This window comes from Dipodomys ordii, unplaced genomic scaffold, assembly GCF_000151885.1.
Source record: "Dipodomys ordii isolate 6190 unplaced genomic scaffold, Dord_2.0 Scaffold39, whole genome shotgun sequence".
NCBI lineage: Eukaryota > Metazoa > Chordata > Mammalia > Rodentia > Heteromyidae > Dipodomys > Dipodomys ordii.
Genome location: NW_012267255.1, coordinates 9,483,024 through 9,493,015, shown reverse-complemented (window position 1 = coordinate 9,493,015; position 9,992 = coordinate 9,483,024). Strand labels below are relative to the sequence as shown.

The 9,992-nt window shown below is 40.2% G+C and overlaps 1 protein-coding gene across 1 annotated transcript in view; it reads right to left on the bottom strand.

Annotated features, from left to right (window-relative positions):
* The window catches only part of Lrrc8c (leucine rich repeat containing 8 family, member C), a 70,284-nt gene extending 60,603 nt beyond the window's left edge, over positions 1-9,681 (bottom strand). The window contains exon 1 of the mRNA XM_013018323.1: positions 9,644-9,681. The gene's annotated coding sequence lies outside the window, so the exon portion shown is untranslated. The remainder of the gene's footprint in view (positions 1-9,643) is intronic.
* Between the last annotated feature and the right edge of the window lie 311 nt (positions 9,682-9,992).

Here is a 9,992-nt window from a genome sequence, read left to right as displayed (position 1 = left end):
ACCACTTGAGCTACAGCGCCACTTCCGGTTTTCTGATGGTTTATTGGAGATAGGAGTCTCACGGTCTTTCCTGCCCGGGCTGGCTTTGAACCGCGATCCTCAGATCTCAGCCTCCTGAGTAGCTAGGATTACAGGTGCGAGCCACCAGTGCCCGGCTAAGTACATTTCTTTTTGGACAATGTCTGGTGATTAATTGGAGATAATCTCATGGACTTTTCTTCCCCAGATGGCTTGGTCAAAAGAGTGGCAGATCATTTCCCCAGGTCGCTTCAGGCATCTTTAAGAAAGAACCGCTGCTATACTCTTGATATTGTTCCATGTGTTAATATGGCTTTGTCTAGTATGTTCAACTATTTTTCTTTCTATTCTTCAGATTGCAAATTTCTATTGATATATTTCTGTTTTCACTAATTTGCTGCGAAGCCTATCCAACAGATTTTCCATTTTAGTTTTTCTATTTTGTTGTTTTTATTGTTCCCAGTTCTCTGTGAGAGTATCTGTTAACTCATCAGAACTATATTTTTTTTCACATAATGTTTGGGGAGGGATGTTTTGTTTTCCATTGATACTAGGGCTTGAACTCAGGGTCTTGGCACTATCATTTGAGCCACAGCTTCACTACCAGCTTGTTGATTTTCTTGCCCAGACTGGTCTCAAATTTGAATCCTCAAACCTCAGCCTCCTGAGTAGTTAGGATTGCAGGCATGAGTCACGAGTGTCTGGCTGATAAACTTTATTCTAACTATATGTGATACGCATGTGTAGTTTGCCTCATCCACACAGAATAACAGTCATCACTTGTCACTCAGACACTTTAAACTGTCCCTGATATGATATTGTTATCTGCATAGGTTCTTAGGAATCTACTTCCTAATAGTATATAACTGATTGGGCTATTTTGTCACATGCTGCACATTTAGAAACTACAATCACACTAATAAGATACTAGTGGTTACACTTTATAAATGATTACAATGCCTACAACATCCTTCCTAGATACAATACCAGGTCTTCAGACTCTTGACTTTTAAGGTAGCAAATAATGTAATTTCCTAGTATAGCAAGAATCTTAGGGAAAAGAAGGTCCTTAAGAAAACAAGGCTGTCACAGTAGTAAAAACTACAGGCAAAATCCCTGCCAGCTGGAAAGAAGCAATGAAAACAATGTAACTCTAGAACCTTCAAAAAAGAAGGTAATGCCTTTGCTCACAATCACATCATGGTGAACTTTACAACACAAAATAGTTTAGATGAGTTACTATGCACCTCTTGCTGCATCTTTTAAAGTAAAATATGCTAAATAAGACAGAACATATGAAATATAGAAGTCCAGGTCCATACACTGGACAAAATAATGACTTTGAAGCAGTGTTAGTTTATGCTTTGAGAATCTTTCCTGACAGAGCCAAACAGTATATAATCAGCATTTATCAGACATTGCTGGCAATCACAAAGCTGTGATTGTACAATACAAATGAAGAAATCTAAAAAAGTGAAATGGGTAGGTAATAAATCCAGTGATCTTAACACACAAATGGAATGAAGGATTTTTCCTTGACCAAGATAGAGTTGTAAAGGTTATCTACTAAATGTATCTAGGGTAAGACCTAACACCAAGTTATTTTTACAATCTCCTTCTATGAAATATATATATATATATATATATATTTCTGGTAAAACATGCTGAAGCACTTTTCAAGTTAACTATAATGAAGATAGGAGTTTATCTTCTTGGGGGGGATGGCTACATTAGTTGAATCTAGTGGGGATAGGAGAAAGTAAGCGTAAAGCAGATCAATCTGGTAATAACACTGCATATACATGTGTGAAATAGCACAGTGAAATCTCTGAACCATTAGCATCAACTAAAGAAAAAAAAGAATGACAAGAATTCAAAACAGGTCCTGTCCAGCTTGTGGGTTCCAGAGGGATGGAGAGGGTAAAGGAGCATAAATATGGTCAAAATACTTTACATGTATGTGTGAAAATGGAACAAAGAAGCTTGTGAGATTGGTTTGGGCTCAGGCAGAGGGGGAGAGAGAAGAAGGAGAAAGATAGAGGGAGGCAGCTGGATCAATACACCATGTGTGCATATATGGACATGTCAAAATGAAACTCCTTTATACAGCCGATTGATGTTAATACAATATGTAGATGAAAAAATTCAAAGCGCTTAATATCCTATGAAACTAAAGAAACGAAGGGGAAGGACTGGTTGGGATGGACGGGTGGGGGAGAATGATGAACAGGGTGACACAGATTAGCATGCATTGTTCTTACAAACTAAAATGTTGAATAGTAACTCTCTCTCGTACAACTACTTAAAGATAAAAATATAATTTCAACAAATAAATAGGAACTTAATTTCCTGGCTCCTAATAAGCCCTTATGAAAGAACACAAAAGAAGAGCAAGGGTGGAGCTGTGATTTTTTTTTTTTTTTTAGGTCAGACTTAGTAACCTTGAAGCCACATTTTTGGCTAGACCTACCAGAAATCTTTTTAATATAAGACCTAAACAAAACTTTGCTGGCAAATTGTTTGTCCAAAATGTTTTTCCTAACAATTTGCTAGTTATTCAGTACCAACCTCTTCTAATATTTGTTTCTATGCTAATGACAGTCTTTTCTCCATCTTGAATTTCCATGTATTTATTCATTCAGAAAACATTTATTGGCCTTTTGCTACATGTTGTGTACTCTTCTAACTACTGGTGGCATAGCGATGGAAATAAAACCTCCAAACATCAAGTATATTCACGTAGATTGTCTGCTTGATGATTTTTTTTTCTTCAAAGGTCCCACCCTATACTTTCCTTCAATTAATTTAATTGCTTGGTTTTGCCTGTTTCCTTTCATTGTATTATTTTTCCTTTTCCCAGCTCTTCAAATCTTTGCTATAAGACCAAGGCACTTGGTCCATCATGGAATCGCTTATGTAAATATATGTTTCCATAGATAAAATGCTAAAATACTTCATTCAAAGATGTAGACCTTGCATGCCCCACACACAGATGCTCGCTCTTCCAAAAAACCCAGATAGCTGGGCATTAACTAGAATGCTGTGTGTGCGGCCAGTATTCCCTAAATTGAGTAGTACTTTATATTGACCTTGCTAATGTCACAGAAAATAAAATAAATTCGCCTGACAATGTTTTCCTAATGAAAACTTCAAAGCTTCAAAACAATCATGCTATTATTGACTAAAAAAACCTTTTATAAGATTTCCCAGAAGTTGGATTTGTAAGTTACATTTCCCCCATGTACCAACAAAAAGAAGATTATGTGACTATGTTTCCAATTTTAATAAACCTCTAAGAGATGTGAGAAGCACCATGGAGTAATTTTTATTAATTAGGACAAGTTCTTAAGATACACAGAGAGGCCAGGCATTGGTGGCTCATGCCTGTAATCCTAGCTACTCAGGAGGCTGAGATTGGTTCAAAGCCAGCCCCAGCAGGAAGGCCTGTGAGACACTTATCTCTAATTAGCTACCAAAAAGCTGGAAATGTCACTGTGGCTCAAAGTGGTAGAACACTAGCCTTGAGCACAAAAAGCTCAGGAACAATACCCAGGCACAGAGTTCAAGCCCCAGGTCTGACAAACAAACACACACACACACACACACACTGACAAACACACACACACACACACACACACACAAACACGACTAGCAAGACCCAGCCAGGTATTCCCATAGCTTTCGCTTATTTAGAGACTTCAACCTAGGATACCCTGACTTCATGTTTCTTATGTTAGGTGTATTTCCCTAAATTGCAATCACATCTTCACAAAAGTTATTTCTATTAAAAATAACAATTTCTGATTAGGCTACCAAATTTCATTCCAAGAATACAAATATGGTCCAAGATGGTAGATAAGAAATGTCACTGTAAAGTATACACTGATATTTACGGCAGGAGAATTTCTGGAACACCTCTGTCTCAGGCACTTTGCATGCAACTGGAGACACTGGAGAGAAAGACACATAAAGACACTGTCCTCGAGCCTGCTGCTCCCAATAGCAGAGAGAGAGACAGAAAAGATGTTCAAAGATGTGCGTGAGTATAAAGGAAAAGGGTGATATGGTTAAAACAAGACATGGAGGAAGTAAGGATGAGTTGTTTGGAGCAGGCCAGTGAATGACAGGCTCCAGATGCTGAATACATTGGGGGGTTTTGTTCTTGTTTTTTAATGATGGTCTGCAGCTTGAACTCAGGGCATAGGCATTGTCCCTGAGCTTTTGTGCTTGAGGCTAGTGTTCTACCACTTGAGCTACAGCTCCACTTCCAGCTTTTTGGTGATTCATTGGAGCTAAGAGTCTCACAGACTTTCCTGCCTGGGCTGGCTTTGAACTATGATCCTCAGATCTCAGCCTCCTGAGTAGCTAGGATTACAGGTGTGTGATCAGAGGTTAACAAAGACGTGATCAGTTTTAACAGAGACTCTACAACAGCAACAGAAACCGGAAGCTGGGCAAAGTCCAGACATGGGAAAGCCAAGGACAACTTATGGGTCTTTACTCTCACCAGTTATCTACTTACTGTAAATGGAACATTTTGATATGTGTGTGCATATGTACAGTGCTGAGAACCAAAACAAGGACCTCACACATTCCAGGCAAGTGATCTAGCACCAACTTATATCCCTTGCCCCAAAATCTCATGATCATAAGTGGATGAAAGTATAAATTCTTTGATACTCACAAACAAACTTATATGTAATGGACCAGTCACCAGAATGAATGGCTAAAGACAGAGCACTCTCAGCCTGGCAGAAATGAACAAAGGATGTTGACTGAGTTACACTTGGGGAACGATATCCATACAGGAACTAGGACTACAGGTAGAGGATGCATTGGGAGAGATCACAATTGAACGATTGTGCCACTGTGAAATTAGACAAGCAGGAGCCTAATATTGCTTAAATATGTATCAGTTTAAGAGCCAATAAAAGTCTCTTTATAAAGACAAAGAAGTAGCAGTATAATTGCAGAGCATTTGTAAGTTATCATATGTAGTCACACAAAAATATATTGATATACTGATTATTCTTTGTGCCTTTTAGATTAGACATAATATCTGGGTTGTGTGACATTATGGCCTCTAAACAATCTTTGCACCTGGCAAAAATGGGTTTGAATGGAAAAGAGGGGTAAAAACAGCCAAGCACCCATAGCTCACTTCTGTAATCCTAGAAGCTCAGAAGGTTGAAATCTGACAATCGTAGTTCAAAGCCAGCCCAGGCAAGAAAGATCTGTGAAATTCTAATTGTCAATTAACACCCCCCCCCAAAAAAAGCTAGAAATGGAGCTGTGGCTCAAATGGTAGAGAACTAGCCTTGAGCACAAAAGCTCAGAGACACCACCCAGGCCCTGAGTTCAAGTCCCAGAAGCAGTGTGCACTCATGTGTGTGTGAACACACACAATCTTAAATGATGAGTGTGGTCTACCATATAGTTGTAGTCTATAAACGAAGTGCCTGTGGTTCTGTGCTTTATCTTGGGGCAGAGGCAAGGGGGAAGCATTTCTCAATGTGTTCTATCATGTTGATAACACAAAAATGAAAACAGGCACATTTTGGCTTAGCCAAACTCATTTTACTCCTTCAATTTCTCTGGTATGAGAATAATTTGGGGTCTTCTGAATCCTTTCAAAGGTTCTTTTTTTTTTTTTTGTCAGTCTGAACTCTGGGCCCAGGCGCTGTCTCTCAGCTCTTCAGTTCAAGGTTAGTGCTCTACCACTTGAGCCACAGCGCCACTTCTGGCTTTTTCTGCTTATCTGGTGCTAAGGAATCAAACCCAGGGCCTCATGCATGCAAGGCAAGCACTCTACCTCTGAGCCACCTTCTCAGCCCCTTACAAAGGATCCTTAAAGAACATATAACTCTCCTAGATTTCTTTGACATTAAATACTTTGGTCCTGTAGGACATTTTCTATTACTTCCCTAAGTTTTAAAATAGTTTTCCAACAATTGGTTTTTGAATTTGTGAAACTTTCCTATTCCTTTCTGGGTCCTTATTTTTAAGAAAAAAAAGGGATGTAACTCAGTACAGCACATGCGCAAAGCCCCAGGTTCAATCACCAGCACCAAAAAAATAAAGACCAGAAAATTAAATGCTCCTAAATTTACTCTTCAAAAGTAGTTATAGTCATAAGATAGTTCAAGGTTTTTTTATGTCTGGCATCTTACTCATTTTATATATATATATATAATTAGGATTTTTCAATCTATTCATGCCCGACTACTTTAAAACAAGTTTCGTTGTGCTAGCCCTGGGATAGGCAAGCACTTGGCTGCTGAGCTACACCCCAGCCCCCATGCTTCATTTCTTCTGCCCTGTCTTTCTCTGTCTCACTCATGTGAGGAGACGGGGTCTACCAGCAGTGAGTGGTGCCTTCTGGCTGTGCAACAGCCCTGTTCACCAAGGCAAATTTCTGGGGTGGGGTATTCATTCCTCTTGAGGAAATCCAGATCCTAATTAAAGAAATCCATCTGGACCCTTCCTTACCCCACCTCCCATGCCAACTACTTAAATGCAGTTGATGTGCTCAATCTGTTTGCAATCAAGGTTAATTATTACATCACTCTGGGAGCAATTTATTAATGAAACACAGCTATCTTGTGTGGTGCCTAATTGGCCTCTACTTTAAGAGCTAACTTCTGTGCTAATTTAACAGGTAAGGCCTATTAAGTTAATAGAGAAGGGGATGGACAAGCCTCAAAATAAGGCACTACGAAACATACAATAGAAAACACAATTGGGTGTCTTTCCTAGTTACTGTAAGGATCTCTCTGAAAACATGACTTGTCTTTCATTCAGGAAACAGAATCCATTGTGCTCATCTAAACAAAAACAAACCAATGACAAAAGCCTACAAAGAAATTTTTTGTAATGTTCCTAAGAAATAAGTTCCAGTTTTTCATAGGACATTTCCTGGGGGAAAAATTTTGAAAAAAAAATTAAAATTAGCATTGGGGTCCATGTTGCCTAAATTGTAAATGAGCCAACAACAGATTTCGATGGACATGCCCTGCTGAAGGAAGCAAACTCAGGCTGAAGCATGTCAGCTAGTAGGGGCATGGTCAAGTGTGCAATGGAGAGATACTGGCATTGTCTTGGCACCCCGAGAGATAAGCAAGGCTGAGAGACTGTGAGAGGCAGAAAACAGGAAAGTGTGTTTGCCAAAACACACACACACACACACATTCCAATGAACTGCTAGTAATTGCTGTTAGTAATCTTCTAAAAAGTGTAGGACAAAGGAAAAACTACAAGAAGGTGTCTCCACATTTCTAATTCAAGACTTAAAAAAAAAGGATGTGACTCAAAAGTTAAAGATGCTAAAACCCGATTGCAATCTCACTCTGCACAGCTGCATCAAGAGGGGATTGCTAAGAGCCCTGACGAATCACTGTGCACGAGTCACATACAACTACAGTCAGAGAACAGCAGAAAAGCAATCAGTGCCAGGCTACAGGATGCTAATCCTCCCCAGCCCCTGCCAGGTGCCAGGGGCTGTCCTTTGCGTGCATCCTTGCTTTTCATTCACACAGCAATCCAGCTAGGTAGGCTTATAACTCCATTAGAGGAAACCAGGCCTCAAAGAAGTTCCACACGTGAGCACCTCTGTCCTCCTTTGGGCAACAGAGCAGAACTTGAAAGCACTGGAAGCTGTTCTTTACCCCATGTCAATTTTAATTTCCTTTAGAAGACGTTAGAGGATGGAAGGAAAACCGTGTAGTTTTGTAGCCTTGCTTGCTTGTAATATGTGCCTGTAAGTGACCCAGAGCTCTAGAGATAGGGCCAACATTCCAAGGGTAGAGTATTAAATCTTGGGAGATGTGTTGAGGCAACCCGTGAAACTATCTTCACTGTGGGAACAAGAGGAGTTAATGGGTAGGCATGAAACATCCATTAGGGTGAATTTTGAATCATTCATTGAATGGTATCGGTAGCAAGAAGACAGTTTTGGAAACAGATGGCCCTGTTTCAATATTCAAACTCCACCACATACTGGGGATGTGGGAAAGTCTGGGCATTACAACTACCATTATGGCAAGTTCCAGATAAACTTAAGTCAAAAAGAATAAGAAAGAGGAATGCTAGTAGCTTATGCCTGTAATCCTAGCTATTCAAGAGAGTAAAAAAGAGAGTTCAAAGCCACCCGGGGCAAGAAAGTCTGTGAAAGTCTTACCTCCAATTAGCCAACAAAAAGCCCCAAGTGGAGCTGTGCTCAAGTAGTAGAGCGCTGCCAAAAAACAACAAACTAAGGACCGTGAGTTCAAGGCCCAATACGGGCACCAAGAAGCAGCAGCTGCCTTTACAGAACAGGAACAATGCACCTAAGAATAAGGAGTCTTGTCCACATTTAGGCACTATCTTAGAGATTTGATCTTTGGCAAGTCACAAACTCTGTTTCTTTCTATGAAATGTGAATCCAGGCACCATTTCCTCTTAGGAGTTTGTCATAAAACCCTGAGACTGTGTTAAGTACCTGCATTATATTAGGCAACCAGACTATATTATATCAATGTACCATACAAAATCATTAACATAAATCTTGTCAATATCATAGTTTCTACCTTATTTCTTCTTCCACATTAGCTTTATTATATCACTTAAAAATGCTACCAGGGAGCCCTGTGCCGGTGGCTCACACCTGTAAACCTACCTACTCAGGAGGCTGAGATCTGAGGATCGCAGTTCAAAGCCAGCCCAGGCAGGAAAGTCCGTGAGACTCTTATCTCCAAGAAGCCACTAGAAAAACTTGAGCTGTGGCTCAAGTGGTAGAGTGCTCACCTTGAGCTGAAGAGAGCAAGGACAGCGCCCAAGGCCAGAGTTCAAACCCCATGACCAACAACAACAAAAATGCTACCAAATATTTAAAAGATGTCACTATAGTTTGATGAAAACTGGGTCTTAAAAAAGGAGTTAAAGATATTTTCTTTGTGTTGTTTTTTAAAGATAAATATCATCTAAGTGAGACACGATCATTTCTTAGATTTTTTTTTTAACTAAAAGAATTTTTCTTTAAAAATATACTTCATTAAATAACGTGTATAGACCATCTGAGGAAGCATAGGTTAGTACTATTAACAAGAGCTTGGGCAATTTTACTAGTAAGAATATCGTTGCCGGGATTAGCTCAATGGTAGAGCACTTGCCTAGCATGTGGAAGGTGCTGGATTTAATCCCTAGCGGTAGGAAAGAGAAAGCAAAGGAAGTTTCTAAATACCCCCATCTCAGCAATGGGTTATGGACCCCTGTGACCAGTCTATTATGCGAACCCTGGAAACTATCCATCTTTGCAAAAACTGCTTTCCACTGCTCCCCCTCACCCCGCCTCCTTTGTTTAAGCTAGTCACAAGAAATCTGAATACATTAGAGTTGTGAACATCTAATCTGTTAACTTTGCACACACATCTACCACGGTTTATGAATCTGAGCGACTTCTGTGAAGTTCAGATTGCAATCTGGGCTGGGTCGTTTTTCGACAAGTCATCAGAAAACAAGGAGAACATATACACGTATAAAACGGATGGTGCTGGCCAAGGATTACTTTTTCTCCTTCTCATCCGTAATGTCACCTTAATGTCCCATCCATGCTGAAGCCTTGTCCAACCTTTAGGAAATCAGCACCTACCAGTTCAAGCACGGGGTCTTTGGTGAAGGCTTCATTTCTGACTCTAGTGCAGTCTTCGATTCCCTCTACTTCCTACTCCCCCTGTCCCAGGTTTGATCATTCACAGAAAATTCAAGCCACCACCCCACCCCCGCCGAACGCCCAACATAAAGCCTGATTGGTCCTTATTTGTCTCTTTAAAGAGATGGGAACCCAAAACATGTTTCCTAACTGGTTTGCTAGGAAAGCGCTGACGGCATCTGAACCCAAGTTTGGCCCTAACACTTTGAGATATCATCAGCCCAAGAAGGTGGACCTGGTGCCAGCCTGGACTGCCCAGCTAGGTGGGGTACTGGGGTTGAAGGAAGTC